This window comes from Leptopilina heterotoma, unplaced genomic scaffold (genome assembly GCF_015476425.1).
Source record: "Leptopilina heterotoma isolate Lh14 unplaced genomic scaffold, ASM1547642v1 Lhet_262, whole genome shotgun sequence".
Classification (NCBI taxonomy): Eukaryota; Metazoa; Arthropoda; class Insecta; order Hymenoptera; family Figitidae; genus Leptopilina; species Leptopilina heterotoma.
The window spans coordinates 788,783-802,223 of NW_025110972.1; the positions used below are offsets into that span (position 1 = coordinate 788,783).

General features: G+C 29.3%; 1 protein-coding gene across 3 annotated transcripts in view; it reads right to left on the bottom strand.

Annotated features, from left to right (window-relative positions):
- The window catches only part of LOC122503436 (L-lactate dehydrogenase A chain-like), a 208,507-nt gene that overhangs the window by 182,626 nt on the left and 12,440 nt on the right, over window positions 1-13,441 (bottom strand). Inside the window, exon 1 of one of the 3 annotated variants that reach the window (XM_043613977.1) lies at window positions 10,338-10,453. The exons of 1 other annotated variant lie outside the window; for it this stretch is intronic. The gene's annotated coding sequence lies outside the window, so the exon portion shown is untranslated. Of the gene's footprint in view, window positions 1-10,337; window positions 10,454-13,441 lie in introns of those variants that run through there. One more of the 3 variants, XM_043613976.1, reaches the window with a different exon arrangement.

Genomic DNA, 13,441 nt, shown 5'->3' on the forward strand with positions numbered 1-13,441 from the left:
AAATTATTCATTTTTCTTTTTGGGGGTTGGAATTATATGATTTACTTTTTAAATATTAATTTTTCTCCATTTTGCTTAACTGAACCCATAAATAAATATATCTGTAGGAGGAGTTTGATTTTTTTATTGGCTAATAGCAGTCTCTTTTTTCGTAAGGGGTTGGGACTAAATTTTATATTTTTTAGAGTTTAATATTTTCTCCATTTTGTTTTATTGAAGCAACAAATAGAAAAAAAGGTTTCTTTAAGAAGGAGGAGTTAAAATTCTATTTTAATTGGTCTAGAACATTTATTTTTTTGGGGGGTTGGAATAGTATGTTTTAAATTAAAATATTTAATTTTTTCTCCATTTTGTTTAGCTTAACCAACAATTGAAAAAAAGCTTTGATTAATAAGGAGGAGTTTAAATTTTATTTTACTTGGTCTAGAACATTCATTTTTTCTTTGGGGGTTGGAATTATATGTTTTATTTCTTAAATAATAAATTTTTCTCCATTTTGTTTAACTGAACCAATGAATAAAAATATAGGAGGAGTTTGATTTTTTTATTGGCTAATATCATTTTTTTCGTGAGTGGGTTCAGACTTATATTTTTTAAAGTTTAATATTTTCTCCATTTTGTTCTATTGAACCCACGAATAAAAAATAGTTTTTATTAAGAGGGAGGAGTTTAAATATTAATTTAATGGGCCTTAAACATCCATTTTATCTTTTGGGGGTTGGGACTAAATTTTATATTTTTTAAATATTACTTTTTTCTCCATTTTGTTTAACTCAACCAACAAATAGAAAAAAAGGTTTCTTTAAGAAGGAGGAGTTTAAATTTTATTTTAATTGGTCTAAATCATCCATTTTTCCTTTTGGGGGTTGGAACTATATATGATTTATTTTTTAAATATTAATTTTTTCTCCATTTTGTTTAACTAAACTAACAAATAGAAAAATTGATTTTGAAAATGGGAGGAGTTTGTTTATTATTTTCATTGGTCTAAATCATCCATTTTTTCTTTGGGGGTTGGTATTATTTATGTTTTATTTTTCAAATATTAATTTCACTCAACTAACAAATCAAAAATTGCATTTTGAAAATAGGAGGAGTTTATTTTTATTGGCCAGACATCTTTTTTTCTTAATGGGTTAAGACTAATAATGTAACTTTTTAAAAATTGAATATTCACTCCCTTTTTGTAATGTTGGACCAACGAATAAAAAATTGCTTTTTTAAAGTAGGAGGAGTTAGAATCTCATTTTAATTGGTCTAAAAAGTAAATTTTCTATTAATTTTAGAAAAATGAGAAAAAATTGCATATTTTATCTTTCTTAGTATAATTATTTATTTTCTGCTTTTTTATTTTTTATATTTTATTAAATATACTAATAATTGTCATTGAAATTGATTAAATTAAAAAAAGGTTAATTTCAAAATAAAATTTTTAGAATTGCTTTAAATAAAATTCATCTTGGAAAGTTGGTTTTCCTATTTCTTGTTTTGAATGTGGATAAAACAGAGGAGTTCAAATGTCAGTCCCGCCATCTGTCGTGAGAAATGCGCGGCGATATATCAAGTAGTATATTATTATCATTGCTTCACACACACACGCATACATCTCACGGTAGAACTGACATCTCCAACTTTAAACTATAATTATTCAATAAGTAAACATTAATTTGCCCTAAATATGTAATAAATAAATGCTTTAGTGATTACTTTTGTTAAATTAAATAAGTTTTCCTAATTTTTTTCTTTTCATTATTCACTAAATATGCTATTTAAAACCCACTATATTCACTGGAAACTACTTTGTCACTTTTACATATCAATAATTTATTTATAATTGTTTAATTTACATAATATAATTTAAAAATTTAATCTACAAATGTTACTTTATTATTCCCAATAATTTATTTTATAATATTTCATTGAATAATAGCAATTTTTTAAGTCTACCCAAAACCTACCTTAAATCTACCATAACTTGGGTAGATTTACGGTAGCCCAACCCGCCAGGGAATATTAATTTATATTTAAATTTAATACAATTACAAATATATAAATACTTAGAATCCTTTACTATTATTGTTTTTAAATGCCACAATATTCTACAAGCAAACATTTACTTTCACTTTAAAAATAAAAGCAAACACCTTTGACAGTTTATGCAACAGAAATTTGAGGTTATGTTGCATTCTAGCGGAAAGTGCTCGCGCCATTCAAGGCGCTAGAAGACGTCGTCGAGATAAACTGCCATGCAAATTCCAGTGGTGGCGCTAGCATATATCTAGGCTTCCATTAAATTTTTCTACCTGGGAATGAATTTAGTACTATGACGCTTCCGCTAGAGGGAAAAACTTATTGATCACAATGGAAATGAAGTGAAGTTACTTAGGATTTATTTTTATTAATCATTTTACTTTACAATAGTTAGGATTGATAAATAATTATATTGTGCACGGAAAAAATCTTGGGTGACGTGCAATCCCAATCGTCGGAAAGTGGGGGAACTATAGTTTGGATGTGCTACGTTCTCAATTCGGGAAATCTACGTTCCCATGTTGGTGGCGCTGAACACCCAAGATTTGAGACTCAAAACCTTGGGACTGCAATAGCCGCATCTTGGGCGTTCAGCACGCCCAAGTTGGAAATGCAGCTCCTCCAAACTAAAGTCGTATCGCATTCGTACATTTTCGGTCTACTTGGAACGGCACGTCACCCAAGATTTTTTCCGTGTGAGTAATAATTACTATTTACTCCAAACTGTCGAGTAAAAAAATGTATTGAAATATAAAATATATTTAGAGAAGACGATTTTTAACCCGTTGCCTGTTTGCGACCCAACATTGGGTCGTGAAAGTTTTAGCAAAAAATAGAAATTTGTTATTTAAATTATAAAATAAATTCTTTTATATCATTATTCACATACTATAGGTATCAATGATACTAGAAAAAGTAATAAATAAATAATTGTTTATTATTTTTAAGTAATATAACAATTTAAAAGATTTTGATGGACATTTTGGGGCACTAAAATGAATATTTTTCCAAACAGTGAAGGGGTTAATATACATAATTTGCACTATTTCAAGGGACGGTTTAACAGCTATAGTGGAAATCTTGTTCAAAATTTAAAAAAAAGTTCTTGTTCAAATTAAAAAATAAAAAGTGTCTGCAGTTGTTTTAAGGGACGACATACAGTAGCGGTTTATCATACTCTTATGAACGATTTTTCTCTCAACAACGAAAGAAGAGATTCGATGGCGAAAGATTAAGCAATCGTTATAGTATCTTGTCGATAAGAATATGCGCCGCCTTGAAAATAAGAAACGTTCGCACGACTTAATCTTATTATTATACGAGAATATAAAAAAGATCGTGTAAAGGAAAAAAGTGGAAAGAGAGAGAGAGAGGGGACAAAACGAATCGATTCGAAATTCAAAAGCACGCGAGAGCATCGTAAATAAAATACGGATGCCGAGCGGCGAAAACGAAAACTGGTTTACGAGGCAGGAGGCACACTATACTATATATATAAGCTTCTGCTATTCTCGATCATTCCGATTATCTGGGATGATCGCTACCTGAGAGAAGATCTCGCGACTTTTATTAACATTCATTTTTGTATTTTTATCTAATATTATTTTTAATTTACGAATATTATTAATAAATAGAAATCAAACTTTTCGGTGAAAATATTTTCTTTGAAGTTCGCCTTATTGGCATTGCCGAAGGATAAAGTCTTGCCATAGCCTTAAAGGAGAGAAAAAGTGAGAGAGATAAAACAAGAGAGAAAGCAACGCGTGAAAGGATTGCCGATCTTGCGATCAATAGTTCATTACGAGAAACAAAAATTTGCCCGACAATAGAGCCGCGATCTTCTCGAGCATCCGAGTACAATCAGCCTAACTATACACATTGGCACAAGGTAAAAAAGCGAGGAGAATATTTAACCTCAGAGTGAGACAGAGAAAGAGAGAAAAAAGAGCGAGAGAGGAAAAGTACATACGGGATGAGAGCATGGGTGTCCATAAGTGGTTACGCAAGCAACGAGGGCTATTCACTTTTTTGCATTAAGTCCATTATGGGGTATATCCCGTGGCATTGAACCTCCTTGTGATTGGCCATTATCTATTCCGCCAATTTTCTCCTCGGTATTCATATTTCCAAACAGAGAACTAAAGAAATTTGTTGCTATTTTTTACAAAAAAATGAAAGAAAGAGAATCTACAATTTATGTATTCAATTAAAATTGTTTTAAATTTATATTTTAATATTTATATTAATAATATTATAATAATAATATAATATAAATATAATAATATAATAATAATATTTATATTATATTATATTATTGCTTCCTCATAGAGGAAGGATTGTATTAGCAAAATTTTCGATTGTGATTTTTTGACATATTTATTTAAACTTTTTTTCATTATTATATACATTATGCTAATTTTCATTAATTTTTATTTTTAAATTTTCCTTTACAGATTTTTTATTCTTCAAAAATTGTAACAATATACTTAAAATAAATGAATTATTTTTCAATTAAATTTTACAAAATTTCAAATATGCAAAAAGATTTTTATTATAGATATATTTCAACAATTTAATTATGTCTTAACCCGTTGACTGTCGCTGACGCATATATGCGCAAAACTAAACTGGCCAAAAGTGGTTCATGACGCATATATGCGCAACTTAAAAAAGGTGATTAAAAACTTTAAAAACTTCTTAAATGTTCCTGAAACCGGTTACTCGGGGGTTTTCGAGGTCGCTGATTACGAATATGATATTCGTTTTCCAAAATTCAAAATGGCGGATCCAATATGGTGGACAACAAAATACAAAATTGATCAGATTGACTTGAAACGTAATACTCGGGAGTTTTTGGGGTCGCTGATTACGAATCTGACATCAGTTTTTCGAAATTCAAAATAGCGGATCCAAGATGGCGGAAATTTTTTCAAAATTCGTCGAATTTGCTTGAAACTTGTTACTCGGGGGTTTTTAAGGGTCGCTGATTACGAATCTAACATTAGTTTTTCAAAATTCAAAATGGCGGATCCAATATGGCGGACGACAAAATAAAAAATTAATTATAATAGCTTGAAATTGAATACTCGGGGGTTTTTAGGGTCGCTGATTACGAATCTATCATTATTTTTTCAGGGTATTTATCGAAATTTGATTTCACCAAAAATTATCATTCTGATATCAGATTAACCAGTTTCAAACAAATTCAATAAATTTTAAAAAAATTTCCGCCATAATGAACCAGATATTTTGAATTTTAAAAAACTAATTTCAGATTCGTAATCAGCGACCCTGAAAATCCCAAAGTATTTAGTTTCAATCCAATCTGATCAATTTTTTATTTCGTTGTCCGCCATATTGAATCCGCCATTTTGAATTTCGAAAAACTGATGTCAGATTCGTAATCAGCGACCCCAGAAACCTTAGGGTACCAAGTTTCATAAAAATCTATTAAAAATTTTTTCAACACACTTTTGGCCCAAACAGTGGAAATCTCGTTGACAGCCAAGGGGTTAAAAATGATTCAAAATCAATTTTTGAATGATTTGTTTATAGTTACTCTTCGCATTATCAAAATCAAAATAACTTGCACTTTTTTACTAAAAATTGTAGTATTTTGATGCAACGTTTGAAGGAAAAGACAAAAAAGTCGCAATTTTTTGAAGTAAGTTGGAAAAAGTCCCAATTTTCTTAATTTCCCTGAAAAAATTTTTTCCTGACATTTCCCTGACTATGGTATTGATATAATATTATAATAATTATAAAAAATAAAGTGTTTAATTAAATTATAGTGTTTATTTATTATTTTAATGATTAACCCATTAACACCAGAAATAAGAAAATTCTTTTTGCGCAATTTCAACCTAGACTTTTATGAATAAAACGGATCATGTTTTATACCGCAAGTATGTTTCTTATAGGTATTGAGTGTGCTCTTTTCGATTCCGCTATAAAAAAAAGAAATTCATTCAACCCAAAAATTAAATATGGCAGTTCTAATTTCAAAGACACAAAAAATTTCAATTTTTTCAAGTTTTATAATTTTTTTATCCATTAACACCTTCACAGTGTATGACGTCTATAGATTCATTTCTCATCCACAGGGGCACAACAATTGTATACTTTTAAGAAACGTAAATTAGAATTTAAAATTTCAAGATGGCAGACCAAATGTGGCGTTAAATATGAAGGAAACTTTGAAAGGGTTTTGGTCACTATTTTTCAAAATACCAAAATGTAATTAAATTCGCCTAAATTTTCTTACTCGCAGACTTTTGGGGTCGCTGATTATGAATTCAATGATATTTTTAAGAAATTCAAAATGTCGGATCCAATATGTCGGACAAAATTTTTTAGAATTTATGCAATTGACCTTAATTTTGTCACTCGGGGGTTTTCAGGGTCGCTGATTACGAATACATTGTTTGTTTTCAAAAATTAAAAGTGGCTAATATAATATGGGAAAGAGAAATTAAAAAAATTTTCTATCCACGTTCGCTGGTCGTGAGTCGGCGCAAGTGCTAAAACAGAAGTCGATTGTCAGTGAGCGCTCCTAGGATATTTACAGCTACCTGTCTGGTGTTAGAACTCCCGAGTAACAGCATTAAGGTCAAGTACATAAATTTAAAAGAAAATTCCGCCATATTGGATCCGCCATTTTAAATATATGAAAACTTACATTAAATTCGTAATCAACGACCCTAAAAACCACCGAGTGACAAAATTAAAGTCAATTGCATAAAGTAAAATTTTTTGTTCCATATTGGATGGGGGGGCAAAAATTGGTGAAAAATTGTCCTCTTGGTTTATGGACGGCCCCTAAGCTTATACCACGGCTTATATCATGACTATTTTTAGTTTTCGTGTTTTATGTTTTTTTAATATTCTTCAAAAAAATTTGTAATCTTTTTCTAATATTTCATAAGAAAAAAGAAACATATTTTAAAGTCTTGGTCACAATTTTATATACACACAATGAAATAAGGTCTTGAGTATCATAAAACAAAAGTAGAAATATCGCACGAGCGTAGCTTTGCTAGTAATATTATAATCTTAACCCGTTGAATGTCGCTGACGCATATATGCGTAAAACTAAACTGGCCAAAAGTGTTCATGACGCATATATGCGCAATTTAAAAAAGGTGATTAAAAACTTCTTGAATGTTCCTGAAACCGGTTACTCGGGGGTTTTCAAGGTCGCTGATTACGAATATGACGTTCGTTTTCCAAAATTCAAAATGGCGGATCCAATATGGCGGACAACGAAATAAAAAATTGATCAGATTGACTTAAAACGTAATTACTCGGAGGTTTTTGGGGTCGCTGATTACAAATCTGACATCAGTTTTTCGAAATTTAAAATGGCGGATCCAAGATTGCGGAAATTTTTTCAAAATTCGTCGAATTTGCTTGAAACTTGTTACTCGGGGGTTTTAAGGGTCGCTGATTACGAATCTAACATTAGTTTTCCAAAATTCAAAATGGCGGATTCAATATGGCGGACAACGAAATAAAAAGTTGATCAGAATGGCTTGAAACTGAATACTCGGGGGTTTTTAGGGTCGCTGAATACGAAACTGACATTAGTTTGTCAGGGTATTTATCGAAATTTGATTTCACTAAAAATTATCATACTGATGTCAGATTAACCAGTTTCAAACAAATTCAATGAATTTAAAAAAATTTTTCGCCATATTGAACCAGATATTTGGAATTTTGAAAAACTAATGTCAGATTCGTATTCAGCGACCCTAAAAACCCCCGAGTATTCAGTTTCAAGCCAATCTGATCAATTTTTTATTTCGTTGTCCGCCATTTTGAATTTTGGAAAACTAATGTTAGATTCTTAATCAGCGACCCTTAAAACCCCCGAGTAACAAGTTTCAAGCAAATTCGCCGAATTTTTGAAAAAATGTTCGCCATCTTGGATCCGCCATTTTGAATTTCGAAAAACTGATGTCAGATTCGTAATCAGCGACCCCAGAGACCTTAGGGTACCAAGTTTCATAAAAATCCATTGAAAATTTTTTAAACACACTTTTGGCCCAAACAGTGGAAATCTCGACTTCAGGCTACGATCGGTGCGCATGACAGTAGTGACGTCATCACACACACAGGTCTATAGTAGTAGTGGTACGGATTACTACTTTTTCGAGGAAAAAGTTCGCTCTTCAATAGTAAAAGTTGTTTCTTGCAGAAGTAATCTTTATTTTCCGAGTATTAATTATTAGAATTTCTACGAGTAATATTTACAACATATCGAATGTAAAAAGTAATACAAAATTTAATAAAATCTGCAATGACGATGTAAAAATTAAAATTCTTAAAGCACTTTTTAAAAGTGACTAATGTAATAATTACTATTAGTAATTTTGACTACCAGAAATAGTAATATTTACTTCATGCAAAGTACATTTTACTATGAATAGTAATTTTTAATATAAAAGTAGAATTATTACTATTCCGTAGAAACTATTACTAGAAACTCAGCATCATTTTTCTCCGTGTAGGAAGGATCACGGAAGTAGGTAAATGTCCACGAATATAGAATATTTCCTAGGTAAGTTTAAGGAATGTTCATGAGGAATATTTTATTAGCATACCTGAATAATATTCAGGGTATATTAAAAACCAATAATTAAGGAATAATCACTTTAAAGCGACGTACAAGTTAAAAATCTTGAATTTTAAAAAAAGGCCACTATGCAAATAAAAGTAGAGGTTACAAGCTTTAATTTAAGCCTTATTTGGTTTATTTGGTTGAAATTAAAAATGGACAGATAGGGGGTAAAATTTGACAAAAAATGCCCCAATTATTTATTTATTTCTCTTATTTATCTCTATTGTATCTTCAATTATTTAATTTGTCTTTACATAATTCGCTATTTATTTTCATTGAATTTGAATTTTGCGCCAATAAATTTAATTCCATGACGCCTCCATCAGAGGGCAACAAAACTCATTGCTCACAATCAAAATAAAGTGGCCTGACTTAAAAACGATAGGAATCTTTTACTCGTAATTATATATTTCATTTTTGTTATAAAATAAATAATTATATTGTTAATAATAATTATTACTTATAAGTAATTGAATAAAATGAACGTAAATTATTTATTTACTATTATCTCTATTTTTGTTTTTATTTATTTTTTAAGTTACATTTACTTATTTTACTTTCTACTTTTATTAAATTTATTAATTTCGCGCTAGTGAATTTAATTCTATGACTCTTTCGCTAGAGGGCCACGAAATAATAATAAATTTGCACACAATCGAAATGAAAAAAAGATTAATTTAAAAAGTTAGGAAACTCGTCTTATTTAAACAATCTTTTATTCTATTTACGCAATAAATAATAAATATATTATTAATAATAATTATAAATTCCTTATTCAGCTATCTACTTTTATTAAATTTGAATTACGCGCCATTGAATTTAATACTATGACGCTTCCGATAGAGGGCGAAGAAAGGAGCATGGCTCACAATCGAAATGAATTTAGATGTGAATAAAAAGGTAAATTGAAAATTAAATTAAAAAATTATTAAAAATTAAATTATCAATTAAATTAAAAATTGAATTTTAAATTAAAATTAAAAAATAAATTCATTTTTCTAGAAATAAATAAAATAAGTCGAATTTAAAATGATGTACATTTAAGAGAGATTATTAATAATGAAAACTCGGAGTTATATATCATTAATTATTATTAATTGATATACACATACCTGTATATTAATTCTGATATAAATGTCTTCATGAGGAGAAAATAAACTGACTTCACGAGATAAATAATCGAACAACTCAATAATATTATACACACGCATATACGTACGAATAATTGCGTGTACAATAAAAGTAAAAAAAATCTATAGGATACAAGCGACACTAAACTGACGTAATATGATGCATAATTACTGAAACTGATTTCTCATAAAATATCCTTACAATCAATATAACAACAACGCTTTCTTTTACCTTATTAAAATCTTACGTAATTTTTTGCATATACTTCCCCGCAAGGACATTAATTATAAACAAACAAAACCCCACACATGTCGTATTAACCTGAGCTAAAAAAATCATATTAAAAAAAAATACAATTTTGTAACAACAAATTTTTCTGTTCACATATGTATTATGAATTTCTTTATTTGTGCACCGCGCAGACAATTGGACTAGAACGTTTTAAAATCAATATTCGAAAAACTAATGATTTCTTTTTTATTATATACGTAATGTATTTATTATGTATATATGTTCTGTATTGAAATGTAGTAAATAGTCACTTATTGTTACTTACATTGGCAGTGAATAATCAGTAATCGTTTAATCAAAAAAGAGAAAAAAAATAAGAAGGAAAAGGTCGAAGGAGATTCGATGTAGATTCACAGCGCGTAACGGTTCGCATATAACTGACTTGGCGACTTGTCTTATATACCATAGAAACTGATATAATCCGATATCGATTCTACGAATGCAAGAGAGTTGGAAGCCTAGGTCAATGCATTTTATTCACAAGTAAACATATAGTAACGAATGGACCTATCAGTGACGATGGTCAGATCATCTTATTTTGCAATCGGTTTTATCTCTTCACACGGTTCTTCTAACATTATATACATGTACGAGTAGGCATTTCCTATAAACTACAAGTTTTAGAAATGGTGGGATTTTTTTGTTGTTTTATTTTCCCAAGGGAAAATAAGTGGAATGGAACGATTCATTAATAATGTAAATTTCTCACTTAGTTAACTTAGGAAAAAGTATATTTTTTATTGCTATTTTTTATTCATTATGGGTTGTTTCACAAAATAAAGAAAAAAAGGAATAAATATAAAAAAATAAATAAAAAAGTAATTTATTCTTTTGGTTTTTATTTATCTCTAATTAATTTTTATTTATTTATCTTCAAGTTAAATTTACTAACTTCGATTTTTACTTTTAAAAAATTTGAATTTCGCGCCATTGAAATTAATTCTATGACGCTTCCTCTAGAGGGCAAAAAACTCTTTGCTGACATTCGAAATGAAGAGACGATTAATTTATTTAATTCTGTACTATTTATTTAATGTATTTTACTTATCTCTACTTTTATTTTTACTTGTTTTTCTTTAAGTTATCTTATTCTTAAGTCATCTACTTCGCTTTCTTTAATTAAGTTTAAATTTCGCGCCAACGAATTTAATACTCTGGGTGTTTACGAGATTCTCGCCCCAAGGCGACCAAAGGTTCTCAAAGTCACTTTTATTGTTCTTTATTTATATGAAAACAAACGATAATAAAAGTGACTTTGAGAACCTTTGGTCGCCTCGGGGCGCCCTAGGGCGAGCATCTCGTAAACACCCTATGACGCTTCTGCTAGAGGGAAAATATTTGAAAAGTGTATTTTTTATAGGTATTTTTATTCATTATGAGTAGTTTCACGAAGTAAGAAGATACAGAAGTAAATATAAATAAAGAAATAAAGAAAAATACATAAAAAATAAATGAAAATTTAAATAAATAAGTAAATAAATAAACTAAAAAATGAATAGGGGAGAGTAGGGCAAACCGGCCATACTAATGGTTTTTTTACTCTTGTGACTAAACGAATCAACCGATTTCATTTTTCGATGGCTTGTTTAAAAGATCATTTAATTGCGCAACTTTTTCCTAGAGGTACCTATACTTTATCTTTTATTGTTTAGTTGCTGTGTTAACTTTAAAAAAATTTGCAAACTGGCCGGTTTGACCCACCCCCTGGGGTAAACCGGCCATCACCTAGGTTTTTTATCTATGATATTGCATTTGTATAATCTACAATAACAACAAACATAAAGAATCATGTGAACATTGGTTGTAATAATGTAAATAATAATACAGGATTAAATTTTAATTTAATAAATAATTTTTTTTAACCCTCCATCCGTCGCAGGTGAGAGAAATTCTCACCCTCATAAATTAGTCCAAACTTGTTCTAAAATGCCAATTTTTTTTTGAATGTTCATTAGAATTTCTAAACAACCTATTGGCAGTAAAATTAACTTTTATTTTCTGTTAATTATTTAAATAAAAAATTAATGACAAATGAAATCGAGTATACGCGGTCAGTCGCATGGTGAGAAGTTCCCTCACTTCGCGTCAAAAATCCTCGACATTTGCTGCTTTTAAATTCAATAACAAAGAAATTAAAATATAAAAAAACACAAAAATTGTTTTAATGTAAAGAAGAAGAGTGTTGTGAAAGGTAATGAGAATATGAAATTATAATTTCTTGTATTTTAAAAGTTATAAATAAAAAAAGAAACTGGGTGAGGGAAATTCTCTCCATGCGACGGATGGAGGGTTAATAACAAAACAAAAATGTTTGAAATTATCAGGGAAATAATATTAAAGGGTCTAATTCTCATTGGGAAATAATTATTTTTCATTGAAAGTAAATATTTTAATGAAAAAATCATTCTAATTAATAATAATTTTCGTGAAACTCTGATACAATAAAAATATCCTATGGCCGGTTTGCTCTACAAGCCCATTTTGAGAATTAGTATTTGTTTAAAAAAAACGCTTTGCAAATTCATCAAAGTTTTTGGTGGTAAATATTCCTGAGGTGTGTACCTTAAAAACCTAAGACCTAATATTTGGAAATATTACACGATTGCCTCAGAATTTCCTTAAGAAAAAATTCGTAAAAGTGTAGAAAAGAACTAAAAAAAACTTTTGCTCCCAGCATTACACAAACAAAAGTAAAAAATGTTAAATTGAAAAAATAAGGTATACTTCAAATTTCTACATACAGTCAGGTCTCGCCAAGTGTTGTCACTTGGAATTTTTCAAAACCGTCTGTCTCAGTAAGTGTCACTGACCTAAGCCACGCCCCTACAGAATGGAAGTGGTAATTTCAGGGTCGTACATTTACAGTACCGGTCAAAATTGTACGTCCACCCATTTTTAGGGGAATGACAAAAATTTTTAAACATTAAATTTATGAAAATTAAAATTTTTTTCTTAGAAAATGCAGGTTGTCAAACTTGGACCAAATAAATTCAAAAAATTTAAAAAAATCTTATTAACAAAAAAATAATTTTTAAAATTCAAACATATTTTTTTTATTACATTATCTTGAAAAATCTACACCATATCATGTCATGAATCGCAGATTAATATCCGAAACAATTTCTTTCATACATTCCTCCATGGATTGTATTGTTAATAAATGTTGTTCTGGGCATTCGAAACGTTTTTCATACCGTCTTAAAATTTAAAAAACTCTTAAAAGCTTCGTTAGCTTCAGTCATAATGTTGTCTTTCTTCCTAGCATAGTCTTCTTCTTCTTCATCTTCTTCATCTTCCTTTTCTCCAACTTCTTCTTCTCCTTCATTTTTAAATGTAGAATCATTGAATTGAATGGTGAAAAAAATAAAT